Source organism: Camelus ferus, chromosome 13, assembly GCF_009834535.1.
Source record: "Camelus ferus isolate YT-003-E chromosome 13, BCGSAC_Cfer_1.0, whole genome shotgun sequence".
NCBI lineage: Eukaryota > Metazoa > Chordata > Mammalia > Artiodactyla > Camelidae > Camelus > Camelus ferus.
The window spans coordinates 67,929,842-67,947,985 of record NC_045708.1 but is presented as its reverse complement, the minus strand read 5'-3'; positions in this window follow the sequence as shown (position 1 = coordinate 67,947,985).

The following is an 18,144-nucleotide window of genomic DNA, read 5'->3' as shown; positions in this document are numbered from 1 at the left end:
GTGGATTACTGAACTTTCTTGCAACATAATGGCACACTTACACCTGCAAATATTTACTCCCTTTTTGCAGCTTTTTCCAAACTTCAGATTCGATAATCATGCAATTTTCGCAGAAAAATTCTCTTCTAGCTGATTCTACTCAATAGAATTGTAATTTACATAGTTTCATTAACGTGAAATTCCATTTTCCAAAAGCACTACATGAATCACGGTTTAAAAAATAATTACTACACTGTTATTAACATGTGGATTACGGACTTTCATTCACCAGTCAAGGCATATTGACACTTAGAAGCATTTTCTCAGATTTCACAGGGTTCTCCTAATGGCAGTTTTCAAAATGAGGCACATTTCGCAGAAAAATTCTCTTCAAGCGAGTTCTACCCAATAGACATGTAACTTACATTGTTACCTTCACTATGACATTCCGTATTCCGAACACTTTACATGCATCACGAGTTCGACAAACATTCTTTAATGAGTGTGAGCATGTGGATTACGAACTTTCATCCACCATATAAGGCATATTTACTCCTAGAATTAGTTATTCAGATTTCGCAGGTTTTTCTTAACATCCAGATTCTAAAATCTTGAACTTTTCACAAAAACATTCAATTCAAGCGAGTTCTATCCAGCAGAATTGTTATTTTCAGAGCTTCACTCACTGAGACATTCCGTGTCCCGAAAATGTTACATTCATCACGGCTTCGACAAACATTATTTAATGACCGTGAGCATGTGGATTACCGATTTTTCAACCACAATACAAGGCATATTTACACCTAGAAACATTTACTTACATTTCGCAGGTTTTCCTAACGTCAGTTATCAAAATCAGGCAGTTTTCGCAGAAAAATTCTCTTGGTGCATGTTCTATCCAATAGACATCTCATTTTCATAGATACCTTCACCGTAACATTCCGTGTTCCGAAAACGGTCCATGCACCACGGATTCAACAAATATTCACTGCTGAGTTCTTAGCATGTGAATTACACATCTTTAATAACCCATTGAAGACATATTGTCACCTTAAAGCATTTACTCAGATTTTGCAGCGTTTTCATAACACCAGTTTCCAAACTGAGGCAGATTTTTCAGTAAAATGCTCCTGGAGCGTGTTCTAACCAATAGATATGTAATTTACATAGTTTGCCTCACCGTGACAGTCCATGTTCCGAACGCGCTACATGCATCAAGGATTTTACATACATTCTTAATGAGGTGTGTAAATGTGTATTACTAAACTTTCATCCACCATACAAGGCATATTGACACCTAGAAACATTAACACTGAGTTCGCAGACATTTCCTAATAGCAGTTTCGAAAATCAGGCAGTTTTCAAAGGAAAAAACTGTTGGAGCGTGTTCTACCCAATAGATATGTAAATTACATAGATTCTCCCGCCGTGAAATTACGTGTTTCGAACAAGCTACATGCAGAAGAGATTCGACAAAAATACACTACAGAGTTGCTTGCATGTGGATTACAGGACTTTCTCACTATAGAAGGCATATAGATGCTTAGAAGCATTTTCTGTGATTTCACAGAGTTTTCCAAATGCCAGTTTCGAAAATGAGGCAGATTTCACGGCAAAAAACTCTTGGAGCGGGTTCTAACTAATAGACATGTAATTTACATGGATTCGCTCACCATCAAATTCCATGTTCCGAACACGCTACATGCATCTTGGATGTGACAAATATTCACTACAGAGTTGTTAGCAAGTGGATTACAGCACTTTCATCCACCATACAAGGCTTACTGACACTTTGAAGAATTTTCTCAGATTTCACACGTTAGTTTGTACGCCAGTTTTAAAAATGAGGCAGATTTGGCAGAAAAATGCTCTTGGAGCCAGTTCTACCCAAAAGATAGGTAATTTCCCTACTTTCAATCACCGTGACATTCCGTGTTCTTAACACGTTACATGCACCACGGATTCAAAAAACATACTTTAATGAGTTGTGAACATGTGTATTAACGAACTTTAATCCACCTTACAGTGCATATTTATACATAGAAATTTTATTTTGATTTAGTAGTATTCTCCTAATGTCAGTCTCTAAAATCATGCAGTTTCCACAGAAAAATCCTCTTGGTGTGAGTTCTACCCAATAGATATGCAATTTACATAGAACCCGTCATCGTGAAATTCCGTGTTCCGAAAAAGCTACATGCATCACGGATTCGACAAATATTCACTACAGAGTTGTTAGCATAAGGATTACCGAACTTTCATCCACCATAAAAGCCATGTTGACAATTTGAAGCATTTTCTCACATTTCGAAAGTTTTTCCTAATGCCAGTTTTGAAAAGGTGGCAGATTCGCAGAAAAATTCTCGTGGAGCGAGTACTTCCCAATAGAAATGTAATTTACATAGTTTCCCTCACAGTGACATTCCATTTTCCGAACACGCTACATGCATCCAGGTTTCAACAAACTTTCTCGAATGAGTTGTGAACATGTAGATTACAGAACTTTCATCCACCATACATGGCATATTTACAAGTAGAAACATTAACTCTGAATTTGCAGCTTTTTCCTAATGCCAGTTTGGAAAATCAGGCCGTTTTCTCAGGGAAAAATTTTTGGAGCGAATTCTAACCAATAGGTGTGTAATTTACATAGATTCCATCGCCGGGATTTTCCGTGATACGATCACACTGCATGCATAATGCTTTCTAAAAATATTCACCACAGATTTGTTTGCATGTGGTTTTACGATCTTGCATCACAATACAAGGCATATTGACACTTTGAAGCATTTTCTCTGACTTTGCAGAGATTTTCAAACGCCAGGTTCAAAAATGAGGCAGATTTCTCAGAAAAAACTCTTAGAGCAAATTCTACCCAAGAGATATGTATTTTACATAGATTCGTTCACCGTGATATTCTGTGTTCCGAACACACTTCACGTATCTCAGATTCGACAAATATTCACTACAGAGTAGTTAGCATGCGGATTACCGAACTTTCATCCACCATGAAATGCAGATGTACACTGAGAATCTAGTAATCTGGGTTCGCAGGTTTTTCCTAACGCCAGTTTCGAAAATCAGGCCGATTTCTCAGGAAATAACTCTTGGAGTGATTTCTAACCAAGGGAAATGTAATTTACATAAATTCCCTGGCCGTGAAATTCCGTGTTCCGAACATGTTACATGCATAAACGATTCGACATATATTCACTACAAATTTGTTAGCATTTGGATTACCAAACTTTCATCACAATACATTGAATATTGATTCTTAGAAGTATTTTCTCAGATTTTGCAGCGTTTTCTAAACGCCAGGTTCAAAAATGACGAAGTTTTCGCCGAAAAACCCTCTCGGAGCGAGATCTACCCAATAGAGAAGTAATTTACATTGTTTCAAACACCGTGAAATTCCACGTTCTGAACACGCTACATGCATCACGGATTAGAAAAAGATTCTTTAATATGTTGTGAATATGTGGATTACTGAACTTTCTTGCAACATAATGGCACACTTACACCTGCAAATATTTAATCCCTTTTTGCAGCTTTTTCCAAACTTCAGATTCGATAATCATGCAATTTTCGCAGAAAAATTCTCTTCTAGCTCGTTCTACTCAATAAAATTGTAATTTACATAGTTTCATTAACGTGAAATTCCATTTTCCAAAATCGCTACATGAATCACGGTTTAAAAAAAAATTACTACACTGTTATTAACATGTGGATTACCGGACTTTCATTCACCAGTCAAGGCATATTGACACTTAGAAGCATTTTCTCAGATTTCACAGGGTTCACCTAATGGCAGTTTTCAAAATGAGGCACATTTCGCAGAAAAATCCTCTTCAAGCGAGTTCTACCCAATAGACATGTAACTTACATTGTTACCTTCACTATGACATTCCGTATTCCGAACACTTTACATGCATCACGAGTTCGACAAACATTCTTTAATGAGTGTGAGCATGTGGATTACCGAACTTTCATCCACCATACAAGGCATATTTACACCTAGAAGTAGTTATTCTGATTTCGCAGGTTTTTCCTAACATCCAGATTCGAAAATCATGAACTTTTCACAGAAACATTCAATTCAAGCGAGTTCTATCCAGCAGAATTGTTATTTTCAGAGCTTCACTCACCGAGACATTCCGTGTTCCGAAAACGTTACATTCATCACGGCTTCGACAAACATTATTTAATGAGCGTGAGCATGTGGATTACCGATTTTTCAACCACAATACAAGGCATATTTACACCTAGAAACATTTACTTACATTTCGCAGGTTTTCCTAACGTCAGTTACAAAAATCAGGCAGTTTTCGCAGAAAAATTCTCTTGGTGCATGTTCTATCCAATAGACATCTCATTTTCATAGATACCTTCACCGTAACATTCCGTGTTCCGAAAACGGTCCATGCACCACGGATTCAACAAATATTCACTGCTGAGTTACTTAGCATGTGAATTACACATCTTTAATAACCCATTGAAGACATATTGTCACCTTAAAGCATTTACTCAGATTTTGCAGCGTTTTCATAACACCAGTTTCCAAACTGAGGCAGATTTTTCAGTAAAATGCTCCTGGAGCGTGTTCTAACCAATAGATATGTAATTTACATAGTTTGCCTCACCGTGACAGTCCATGTTCCGAACGCGCTACATGCATCACGGATTTTACATACATTCTTAATGAGTTGTGTACATGTGTATTACAAAACTTTCATCCATCATACAAGGCATATTGACACCTAGAAACATTAACACTGAGTTCGCAGACATTTCCTAATAGCAGTTTCGAAAATCAGGCAGTTTTCAAAGGAAAAAACTGTTGGAGCGTGTTCTACCCAATAGATATGTAAATTACATAGATTCTCCCTCCGTGAAATTACATGTTTCGAAGATGCTACATGCAGAAAAGATTCGACAAAAATACACTACATAGTTGCTTGCATGTGGATTACAGGACTTTCTCACTATAGAAGGCATATAGATGCTTAGAAGCATTTTCTGTGATTTCACAGAGTTTTCCAAATGCCAGTTTCGAAAATGAGGCAGATTTCACGGCAAAAATCTCTTGGAGCGGGTTCTAACTAATAGACATGTAATTTACATGGATTCGCTCACCATCAAATTCCATGTTCCGAACACGCTACATGCATCTTGGATGTGACAAATATTCACTACAGAGTTTTTAGCAAGTGGATTACAGCACTTTCATCCACCATACAAGGCTTACTGACAATTTGAAGAATTTTCTGAGATTTCAAACATTAGTTTGAACGCCAGTTTTGAAAATGAGGCAGATTTGGCAGAAAAATGCTCTTGGAGCCAGTTCTACCCAAAAGATAGGTAATTTCCCTACTTCCAATCACCGTGACATTCCGTGTTCTAAACACGTTACATGCACCACGGATTCAACAAACTTTCTTTAATGAGTTGTGAACATGTGGATTACCGAACTTTCATCCACCATATGAGGCATATTTACACCTAGAAGTAGTTATTCTGACTTCGCAGGTTTTTCCTAACATCCAGATTCAAAAATCATGAACTTTTCACAGAAACATTCAATTCAAGTGAGTTCTATCCAGCAGAATTGTTATTTTCAGAGCTTCACTCACCGAGACATTCCGTGTTCCGAAAACGTTACATTCATCACGGCTTCGACAAACATTATTTAATGAACGTGAGCATGTGGATTACCGATTTTTCAATGCACAATACAAGGCATATTTACACCTAGAAACATTTACTTACATTTCGCAGGTTTTCCTAACGTCAGTTATGAAAATCAGGCAGTTTTCGCAGAAAAATTCTCTTGGTGCCTGTTCTATCCAATAGATATCTCATTTACATAGATACCTTCACCGTAACATTCCGTGTTCTGAGAACGGTACATGCACCACGGATTCAACAAATATTCACTTCTGAGTTCTTAGCATGTGAATTACACATCTTTAATAACCCATTGAAGACATATTGTCACCTTAAAGCATTTACTCAGATTTTGCAGCTTTTTCATAACACCAGTTTACAAACTGAGGCAGATTTTTCAGTAAAATGCTCCTGGAGCGTGTTCTAACCAATAGATATATAATTTACATAGTTTGACTCAATGTGACAGTCCATGTACCAAACGCGCTACATGCATCACGGGTTTTACATACATTCTTAATGAGGTGTGTACATGTGTGTTAAAAAAATTTCATCCACCATACAAGGCATATTGACACCTAGAAACATTAGCACTGAGATCGCAGACATTTCCTAATAGCAGTTTCGAAAATCAGGCAGTTTTCAAAGGAAAAAACTTTTGGAGCGTGTTCTACCCAATAGATATGTAAATTACATAGATTCTCCCGCCGTGAAATTACGTGTTTCGAACATGCTACATGCAGAAAAGATTCGACAAAAATACACTACAGAGTTGCTTGCATGTGGATTACAGGACTTTCTCACTATAGAAGGCATATAGATGCTTAGAAGCATTTTCTGTGATTTCACAGAGTTTTCCAAATGCCAGTTTCGAAAATGAGGCAGATTTCACGGCAAAAAACTCTTGGAGCGGGTGCTAACTAATAGACATGTAATTTACATGGATTCGCTCACCATCAAATTCCATGTTCCGAACAAGCTACATGCATCTTGGATGTGACAAATATTCACTACAGAGTTGTTAGCAAGTGGATTACAGCACTTTCATCCACCATACAAGGCTTACTGACACTTTGAAGAATTTTCTCAGATTTCACACTTTAGTTTGTACGCCAGTTTTGAAAATGAGGCAGATTTGGCAGAAAAATGCTCTTGGAGCCAGTTCTACCCAAAAGATAGGTAATTTCCCTACTTTCAATCACCGTGACATTCCGTGTACTTAACACGTTACATGCACCACGGATTCAACAAACATACTGTAATGAGTTGTGAACATGTGTATTAACGAACTTTAATCCACCTTACAGTGCATATTTATACATAGAAATTTTATTTTGGTTTAGTAGTATTCTCCTAATGTCAGTCTCTAAAATCATGCAGTTTCCACAGAAAAATCCTCTTGGTGCGAGTTCTACCCAATAGATATGCAATTTACATAGAACCCGTCATCGTGAAATTCCGTGTTCCGAAAAAGCTACATGCATCACGGATTCGACAAATATTCACTACAGAGTTGTTAGCATAAGGATTACCGAACTTTCATCCACCATAAAAGCCATGTTGACAATTTGAAGCATTTTCTCACATTTCGAAAGTTTTTCCTAATTCCAGTATTGAAAAGGTGGCAGATTCGCAGAAAAATTCTCGTGGAGCGAGTACTTCCCAATAGAAATGTAATTTACATAGTTTCCCTCACAGTGACATTCCATTTTCCTAACACGCTACATGCATCCAGGTTTCAACAAACTTTCTCGAATGAGTTGTGAACATGTAGATTACAGAACTTTCATCCACCATACATGGCATATTTACAAGTAGAAACATTAACTCTGAATTTGAAGCATTTTCCTAATGCCAGTTTGGAAAATCAGGCCGTTTTCTCAGGGAAAAATTTTTGGAGCGAATTCTAACCAATAGGTGTGTAATTTACATAGATTCCATCGCCGGGATTTTCCGTGATACGATCACACTGCATGCATAATGCTTTCTAAAAATATTCACCACAGATTTGTTTGCATGTGGTTTTACGATCTTGCATCACAATACAAGGCATATTGACACTTTGAAGCATTTTCTCTGACTTTGCAGAGATTTTCAAACGCCAGGTTCAAAAATGAGGCAGATTTCTCAGAAAAAACTCTTAGAGCAAATTCTACCCAAGAGATATATATTTTTCATAGATTCGTTCACCGTGATATTCTGTGTTCCGAACACACTTCACGTATCTCAGATTCGACAAATATTCACTACAGAGTAGTTAGCATGCGGATTACCGAACTTTCATCCACCATGAAATGCAGATGTACACTGAGAATCTAGTAATCTGGATTCGCAGGTTTTTCCTAACGCCAGTTTCGAAAATCAGGCCGATTTCTCAGGAAATAACTCTTGGAGTGATTTCTAACCAAGGGAAATGTAATTTACATAAATTCCCTGCCCGTGAAATTCCGTGTTCCGAACATGTTACATGCATAAACGATTCGACATATATTCACTACAAATTTGTTAGCATTTGGATTACCAAACTTTCATCACAATACATTGAATATTGATTCTTAGAAGTATTTTCTCAGATTTTGCAGCGTTTTCTAAACGCCAGGTTCAAAAATGACGAAGTTTTCTCCGAAAAACCCTCTCGGAGCGAGATCTACCCAATAGAGAAGTAATTTACATTGTTTGAAACACCGTGAAATTCCACGTTATGAACACGCTACATGCATCACGGATTAGAAAAAGATTCTTTAATATGTTGTGAATATGTGGATTACTGAACTTTCTTGCAACATAATGGCACACTTACACCTGCAAATATTTAATCCCTTTTTGCAGCTTTTCCAAACTTCAGATTCGATAATCATGCAATTTTCGCAGAAAAATTCTCTTCTAGCTCGTTCTACTCAATAAAATTGTAATTTACATAGTTTCATTAACGTGAAATTCCATTTTCCAAAATCGCTACATGAATCACGGTTTAAAAAATAATTACTACACTGTTATTAACATGTGGATTACAGGACTTTCATTCACCAGTCAAGGCATATTGACACTTAGAAGCATTTTCTCAGATTTCACAGGGTTCTCCTAATGGCAGTTTTCAAAATGAGGCACATTTCGCAGAAAAATCCTCTTCAAGCGAGTTCTACCCAATAGACATGTAACTTACATTGTTACCTTCACTATGACATTCCGTATTCCGAACACTTTACATGCATCACGAGTTCGACAAACATTCTTTAATGAGTGTGAGCATGTGGATTACCGAACTTTCATCCACCATACAAGGCATATTTACACCTAGAAGTAGTTATTCTGATTTCTCAGGTTTTTCCTTACATCCAGATTCGAAAATCATGAACTTTTCACAGAAACATTCAATTCAAGCGAGTTCTATCCAGCAGAATTTTTATTTTCAGTGCTTCACTCACCGAGACATTCCGTGTTCCGAAAACGTTACATTCATCACGGCTTCGACAAACATTATTTAAATGAGCGTGAGCACTGTGGATTACCGATTTTTCAACCACAATACAAGGCATATTTACACCTAGAAACATTTACTTACATTTCGCAGGTTTTCCTAACGTCAGTTACAAAAATCAGGCAGTTTTCGCAGAAAAATCCTCTTGGTGCATGTTCTATCCAATAGACATCTCATTTTCATAGATACCTTCACCGTAACATTCCATGTTCCGAAAAAGGTCCATGCACCACGGATTCAACAAATATTCACTGCTGAGTACTTAGCATGTGAATTACACATCTTTAATAACCCATTGAAGACATATTGTCACCTTAAAGCATTTACTCAGATTTTGCAGCGTTTTCATAACACCAGTTTCCAAACTGAGGCAGATTTTTCAGTAAAATACTCCTGGAGCGTGTTCTAACCAATAGATATGTAATTTACATAGTTTGCCTCACCGTGACAGTCCATGTTCCGAACGCGCTACATGCATCACGGATTTTACATACATTCTTAATGAGTTGTGTACATGTGTATTACAAAACTTTCATCCATCATACAAGGCATATTGACACCTAGAAACATTAACACTGAGTTCGCAGACATTTCCTAATAGCAGTTTCGAAAATCAGGCAGTTTTCAAAGGAAAAAACTGTTGGAGCGTGTTCTACCCAATAGATATGTAAATTACATAGATTCTCCCTCCGTGAAATTACATGTTTCGAAGATGCTACATGCAGAAAAGATTCGACAAAAATACACTACATAGTTGCTTGCATGTGGATTACAGGACTTTCTCACTATAGAAGGCATATAGATGCTTAGAAGCATTTTCTGTGTTTTCACAGAGTTTTCCAAATGCCAGTTTCGAAAATGAGGCAGATTTCACGGCAAAAATCTCTTGGAGCGGGTTCTAACTAATAGACATGTAATTTACATGGATTCGCTCACCATCAAATTCCATGTTCCGAACACGCTACATGCATCTTGGATGTGACAAATATTCACTACAGAGTTTTTAGCAAGTGGATTACAGCACTTTCATCCACCATACAAGGCTTACTGACAATTTGAAGAATTTTCTGAGATTTCAAACATTAGTTTGAACGCCAGTTTTGAAAATGAGGCAGATTTGGCAGAAAAATGCTCTTGGAGCCAGTTCTACCCAAAAGATAGGTAATTTCCCTACTTCCAATCACCGTGACATTCCGTGTTCTAAACACGTTACATGCACCACGGATTCAACAAACTTTCTTTAATGAGTTGTGAACATGTGGATTACCGAACTTTCATCCACCATATGAGGCATATTTACACCTAGAAGTAGTTATTCTGACTTCGCAGGTTTTTCCTAACATCCAGATTCAAAAATCATGAACTTTTCACAGAAACATTCAATTCAAGTGAGTTCTATCCAGCAGAATTGTTATTTTCAGAGCTTCACTCACCGAGACATTCCGTGTTCCGAAAACGTTACATTCATCACGGCTTCGACAAACATTATTTAATGAACGTGAGCATGTGGATTACCGATTTTTCAATGACAATACAAGGCATATTTACACCTAGAAACATTTACTTACATTTCGCAGGTTTTCCTAACGTCAGTTATGAAAATCAGGCAGTTTTCGCAGAAAAATTCTCTTGGTGCCTGTTCTATCCAATAGATATCTCATTTACATAGATACCTTCACCGTAACATTCCGTGTTCCGAATACGGTCCATGCACCACGGATTCAACAAATATTAACTGCTGAGTTCTTAGCATGTGAATTACACATCTTTAATAACCCATTGAAGACATATTGTCACCTTAAAGCATTTACTCTGATTTTGCAGCTTTTTCATAACACCAGTTTACAAACTGTGGCAGATTTTTCAGTAAAATGCTCCTGGAGCGTGTTCTAACCAATAGATATATAATTTACATAGTTTGCCTCACCGTGACAGTCCATGTTCCGAACGCGTTACATGCATCACGGGTTTTACATACATTCTTTATGAGGTGTGTACATGTGTGTTAAAAAATATTTCATCCACCATACAAGGCATATTGACACCTAGAAACATTAGCACTGAGATCGCAGACATTTCCTAATAGCAGTTTCAAAAATCAGGCAGTTTTCAAAGGAAAAAACTTTTGGAGCGTGTTCTACCCAATAGATATGTAAATTACATAGATTCTCCCGCCGTGAAATTACGTGTTTCGAACATGCTACATGCAGAAAAGATTCGACAAAAATACACTACAGAGTTGCTTGCATGTGGATTACAGGACTTTCTCACTATAGAAGGCATATAGATGCTTAGAAGCATTTTCTGTGATTTCACAGAGTTTTCCAAATGCCAGTTTCGAAAATGAGGCAGATTTCACGGCAAAAAACTCTTGGAGCGGGTGCTAACTAATAGACATGTAATTTACATGGATTCGCTCACCATCAAATTCCATGTTCCGAACAAGCTACATGCATCTTGGATGTGACAAATATTCACTACAGAGTTGTCAGCAAGTGGATTACAGCACTTTCATCCACCATACAAGGCTTACTGACACTTTGAAGAATTTTCTCAGATTTCACACTTTAGTTTGTACGCCAGTTTTGAAAATGAGGCAGATTTGGCAGAAAAATGCTCTTGGAGCCAGTTCTACCCAAAAGATAGGTAATTTCCCTACTTTCAATCACCGTGACATTCCGTGTTCTGAACACGTTACATGCACCACGGATTCAACAAACATACTGTAATGAGTTGTGAACATGTGTATTAACGAACTTTAATCCACCTTAGAGTGCATATTTATACATAGAAATTTTATTTTGATTTAGTAGTATTCTCCTAATGTCAGTCTCTAAAATCATGCAGTTTCCACAGAAAAATCCTCTTGGTGCGAGTTCTACCCAATAGATATGCAATTTACATAGAACCCGTCATCGTGAAATTCCGTGTTCCGAAAAAGCTACATGCATCACGGATTCGACAAATATTCACTACAGAGTTGTTAGCATAAGGATTACCGAACTTTCATCCACCATAAAAGCCATGTTGACAATTTGAAGCATTTTCTCACATTTCGAAAGTTTTTCCTAATTCCAGTATTGAAAAGGTGGCAGATTCGCAGAAAAATTCTCGTGGAGCGAGAACTTCCCAATAGAAATGTAATTTACATAGTTTCCCTCACAGTGACATTCCATTTTCCTAACACGCTACATGCATCCAGGTTTCAACAAACTTTCTCGAATGAGTTGTGAACATGTAGATTACAGAACTTTCATCCACCATACATGGCATATTTACAAGTAGAAACATTAACTCTGAATTTGAAGCATTTTCCTAATGCCAGTTTGGAAAATCAGGCCGTTTTCTCAGGGAAAAATTTTTGGAGCGAATTCTAACCAATAGGTGTGTAATTTACATAGATTCCATCGCCGGGATTTTCCGTGATACGATCACACTGCATGCATAATGCTTTCTAAAAATATTCACCACAGATTTGTTTGCATGTGGTTTTACGATCTTGCATCACAATACAAGGCATATTGACACTTTGAAGCATTTTCTCTGACTTTGCAGAGATTTTCAAACGCCAGGTTCAAAAATGAGGCAGATTTCTCAGAAAAAACTCTTAGAGCAAATTCTACCCAAGAGATATATATTTTTCATAGATTCGTTCACCGTGATATTCTGTGTTCCGAACACACTTCACGTATCTCAGATTCGACAAATATTCACTACAGAGTAGTTAGCATGCGGATTACCGAACTTTCATCCACCATAAAATGCAGATGTACACTGAGAATCTAGTAATCTGGGTTCACAGGTTTTTCCTAACGCCAGTTTCGAAAATCAGGCAGATTTCTCAGGAAATAACTCTTGGAGTGATTTCTAACCAAGGGAAATGTAATTTACATAAATTCCCTGCCCGTGAAATTCCGTGTTCCGAACATGTTACATGCATAAACGATTCGACATATATTCACTACAAATTTGTTAGCATTTGGATTACCAAACTTTCATCACAATACATTGAATATTGATTCTTAGAAGTATTTTCTCAGATTTTGCAGCGTTTTCTAAACGCCAGGTTCAAAAATGACGAAGTTTTCTCCGAAAAACCCTCTCGGAGCGAGATCTACCCAATAGAGAAGTAATTTACATTGTTTGAAACACCGTGAAATTCCACGTTATGAACACGCTACATGCATCACGGATTAGAAAAAGATTCTTTAATATGTTGTGAATATGTTCATTACTGAACTTTCTTGCAACATAATGGCACACTTACACCTGCAAATATTTAATCCCTTTTTGCAGCCTTTTCCAAAATTCAGATTCGATAATCATGCAATTTTCGCAGAAAAATTCTCTTCTAGCTCGTTCTACTCAATAAAATTGTAATTTACATAGTTTCATTAACGTGAAATTCCATTTTCCAAAATCGCTACATGAATCACGGTTTAAAAAATAATTACTACACTGTTATTAACATGTGGATTACAGGACTTTCATTCACCAGTCAAGGCATATTGACACTTAGAAGCATTTTCTCAGATTTCACAGGGTTCTCCTAATGGCAGTTTTCAAAATGAGGCACATTTCGCAGAAAAATCCTCTTCAAGCGAGTTCTACCCAATAGACATGTAACTTACATTGTTACCTTCACTATGACATTCCGTATTCCGAACACTTTACATGCATCACGAGTTCGACAAACATTCTTTAATGAGTGTGAGCATGTGGATTACCGAACTTTCATCCACCATACAAGGCATATTTACACCTAGAATTAGTTATTCTGATTTCGCAGGTTTTTCCTTATATCCAGATTCAAAAATCATGAACTTTTCACAGAAACATTCAATTCAAGCGAGTTCTATCCAGCAGAATTTTTATTTTCAGAGCTTCACTCACCGAGACATTCCGTGTTCCGAAAACGTTACATTCATCACGGCTTCGACAAACATTATTTAAAGAGCGTGAGCACGTGGATTACCGATTTTTCAACCACAATACAAGGCATATTTACACCTAGAAACATTTACTTACATTTCGCAGGTTTTCCTAACGTCAGTTACAAAAATCAGGCAGTTTTCGCAGAAAAATCCTCTTGGTGCATGTTCTATCCAATAGACATCTCATTTTCATAGATACCTTCACCGTAACATTCCATGTTCCGAAAAAGGTCCATGCACCACGGATTCAACAAATATTCACTGCTGAGTACTTAGCATGTGAATTACACATCTTTAATAACCCATTGAAGACATATTGTCACCTTAAAGCATTTACTCAGATTTTGCAGCGTTTTCATAACACCAGTTTCCAAACTGAGGCAGATTTTTCAGTAAAATACTCCTGGAGCGTGTTCTAACCAAGAGATTTGTAATTTACATAGTTTGCCTCACCGTGACAGTCCATGTTCCGAACGCGCTACATGCATCACGGATTTTACATACATTCTTAATGAGTTGTGTACATGTGTATTACAAAACTTTCATCCATCATACAAGGCATATTGACACCTAGAAACATTAACACTGAGTTCGCAGACATTTCCTAATAGCAGTTTCGAAAATCAGGCAGTTTTCAAAGGAAAAAACTGTTGGAGCGTGTTCTACCCAATAGATATGTAAATTACATAGATTCTCCCTCCGTGAAATTACATGTTTCGAAGATGCTACATGCAGAAAAGATTCGACAAAAATACACTACATAGTTGCTTGCATGTGGATTACAGGACTTTCTCACTATAGAAGGCATATAGATGCTTAGAAGCATTTTCTGTGTTTTCACAGAGTTTTCCAAATGCCAGTTTCGAAAATGAGGCAGATTTCACGGCAAAAATCTCTTGGAGCGGGTTCTAACTAATAGACATGTAATTTACATGGATTCGCTCACCATCAAATTCCATGTTCCGAACACGCTACATGCATCTTGGATGTGACAAATATTCACTACAGAGTTTTTAGCAAGTGGATTACAGCACTTTCATCCACCATACAAGGCTTACTGACAATTTGAAGAATTTTCTGAGATTTCAAACATTAGTTTGAACGCCAGTTTTGAAAATGAGGCAGATTTGGCAGAAAAATGCTCTTGGAGCCAGTTCTACCCAAAAGATAGGTAATTTCCCTACTTCCAATCACCGTGACATTCCGTGTTCTAAACACGTTACATGCACCACGGATTCAACAAACTTTCTTTAATGAGTTGTGAACATGTGGATTACCGAACTTTCATCCACCATATGAGGCATATTTACACCTAGAAGTAGTTATTCTGACTTCGCAGGTTTTTCCTAACATCCAGATTCAAAAATCATGAACTTTTCACAGAAACATTCAATTCAAGTGAGTTCTATCCAGCAGAATTGTTATTTTCAGAGCTTCACTCACCGAGACATTCCGTGTTCCGAAAACGTTACATTCATCACGGCTTCGACAAACATTATTTAATGAACGTGAGCATGTGGATTACCGATTTTTCAATGACAATACAAGGCATATTTACACCTAGAAACATTTACTTACATTTCGCAGGTTTTCCTAACGTCAGTTATGAAAATCAGGCAGTTTTCGCAGAAAAATTCTCTTGGTGCCTGTTCTATCCAATAGATATCTCATTTACATAGATACCTTCACCGTAACATTCCGTGTTCCGAATACGGTCCATGCACCACGGATTCAACAAATATTAACTGCTGAGTTCTTAGCATGTGAATTACACATCTTTAATAACCCATTGAAGACATATTGTCACCTTAAAGCATTTACTCTGATTTTGCAGCTTTTTCATAACACCAGTTTACAACTGTGGCAGATTTTTCAGTAAAATGCTCCTGGAGCGTGTTCTAACCAATAGATATATAATTTACATAGTTTGCCTCACCGTGACAGTCCATGTTCCGAACGCGTTACATGCATCACGGGTTTTACATACATTCTTTATGAGGTGTGTACATGTGTGTTAAAAAATATTTCATCCACCATACAAGGCATATTGACACCTAGAAACATTAGCACTGAGATCGCAGACATTCCTAATAGCAGTTTCAAAAATCAGGCAGTTTTCAAAGGAAAAAAACTTTTGGAGCGTGTTCTACCCAATAGATATGTAAATTACATAGATTCTCCCGCCGTGAAATTACGTGTTTCGAACATGCTACATGCAGAAAAGATTCGACAAAAATACACTACAGAGTTGCTTGCATGTGGATTACAGGACTTTCTCACTATAGAAGGCATATAGATGCTTAGAAGCATTTTCTGTGATTTCACAGAGTTTTCCAAATGCCAGTTTCGAAAATGAGGCAGATTTCACGGCAAAAAACTCTTGGAGCGGGTGCTAACTAATAGACATGTAATTTACATGGATTCGCTCACCATCAAATTCCATGTTCCGAACAAGCTACATGCATCTTGGATGTGACAAATATTCACTACAGAGTTGTCAGCAAGTGGATTACAGCACTTCATCCACCATACAAGGCTTACTGACACTTTGAAGAATTTTCTCAGATTTCACACTTTAGTTTGTACGCCAGTTTTGAAAATGAGGCAGATTTGGCAGAAAAATGCTCTTGGAGCCAGTTCTACCCAAAAGATAGGTAATTTCCCTACTTTCAATCACCGTGACATTCCGTGTTCTGAACACGTTACATGCACCACGGATTCAACAAACATACTGTAATGAGTTGTGAACATGTGTATTAACGAACTTTAATCCACCTTAGAGTGCATATTTATACATAGAAATTTTATTTTGATTTAGTAGTATTCTCCTAATGTCAGTCTCTAAATCATGCAGTTTCCACAGAAAAATCCTCTTGGTGCGAGTTCTACCCAATAGATATGCAATTTACATAGAACCCGTCATCGTGAAATTCCGTGTTCCGAAAAAGCTACATGCATCACGGATTCGACAAATATTCACTACAGAGTTGTTAGCATAAGGATTACCGAACTTTCATCCACCATAAAAGCCATGTTGACAATTTGAAGCATTTTCTCACATTTCGAAAGTTTTTCCTAATTCCAGTATTGAAAAGGTGGCAGATTCGCAGAAAAATTCTCGTGGAGCGAGAACTTCCCAATAGAAATGTAATTTACATAGTTTCCCTCACAGTGACATTCCATTTTCCTAACACGCTACATGCATCCAGGTTTCAACAAACTTTCTCGAATGAGTTGTGAACCATGTAGATTACAGAACTTTCATCCACCATACATGGCATATTTACAAGTAGAAACATTAACTCTGAATTTGAAGCATTTTCCTAATGCCAGTTTGGAAAATCAGGCCGTTTCTCAGGGAAAAATTTTTGGAGCGAATTCTAACCAATAGGTGTGTAATTTACATAGATTCCATCGCCGGGATTTTCCGTGATACGATCACACTGCATGCATAATGCTTTCTAAAAATATTCACCACAGATTTGTTTGCATGTGGTTTTACGATCTTGCATCACAATACAAGGCATATTGACACTTTGAAGCATTTCTCTGACTTTGCAGAGATTTTCAAACGCCAGGTTCAAAAATGAGGCAGATTTCTCAGAAAAAAACTCTTAGAGCAATTCTACCCAAGAGATATATATTTTTCATAGATTCGTTCACCGTGATATTCTGTGTTTCCGAACACACTTCACGTATCTCAGATTCGACAATATTCACTACAGAGTAGTTAGCATGCGGATTACCGAACTTTCATCCACCATAAAATGCAGATGTACACTGAGAATCTAGTAATCTGGTTCACAGGTTTTTCCTAACGCCAGTTTCGAAAATCAGGCCGATTTCTCAGGAAATAACTCTTGGAGTGATTTCTAACCAAGGGAAATGTAATTTACATAAATTCCCTGGCCGTGAAATTCCGTGTTCCGAACATGTTACATGCATAAACGATTCGACATATATTCACTACAAATTTGTTAGCATTTGGATTACCAAACTTTCATCACAACATTGAATATTGATTCTTAGAAGTATTTTCTCAGATTTTGCAGCGTTTTCTAAACGCCAGGTTCAAAAATGACGAAGTTT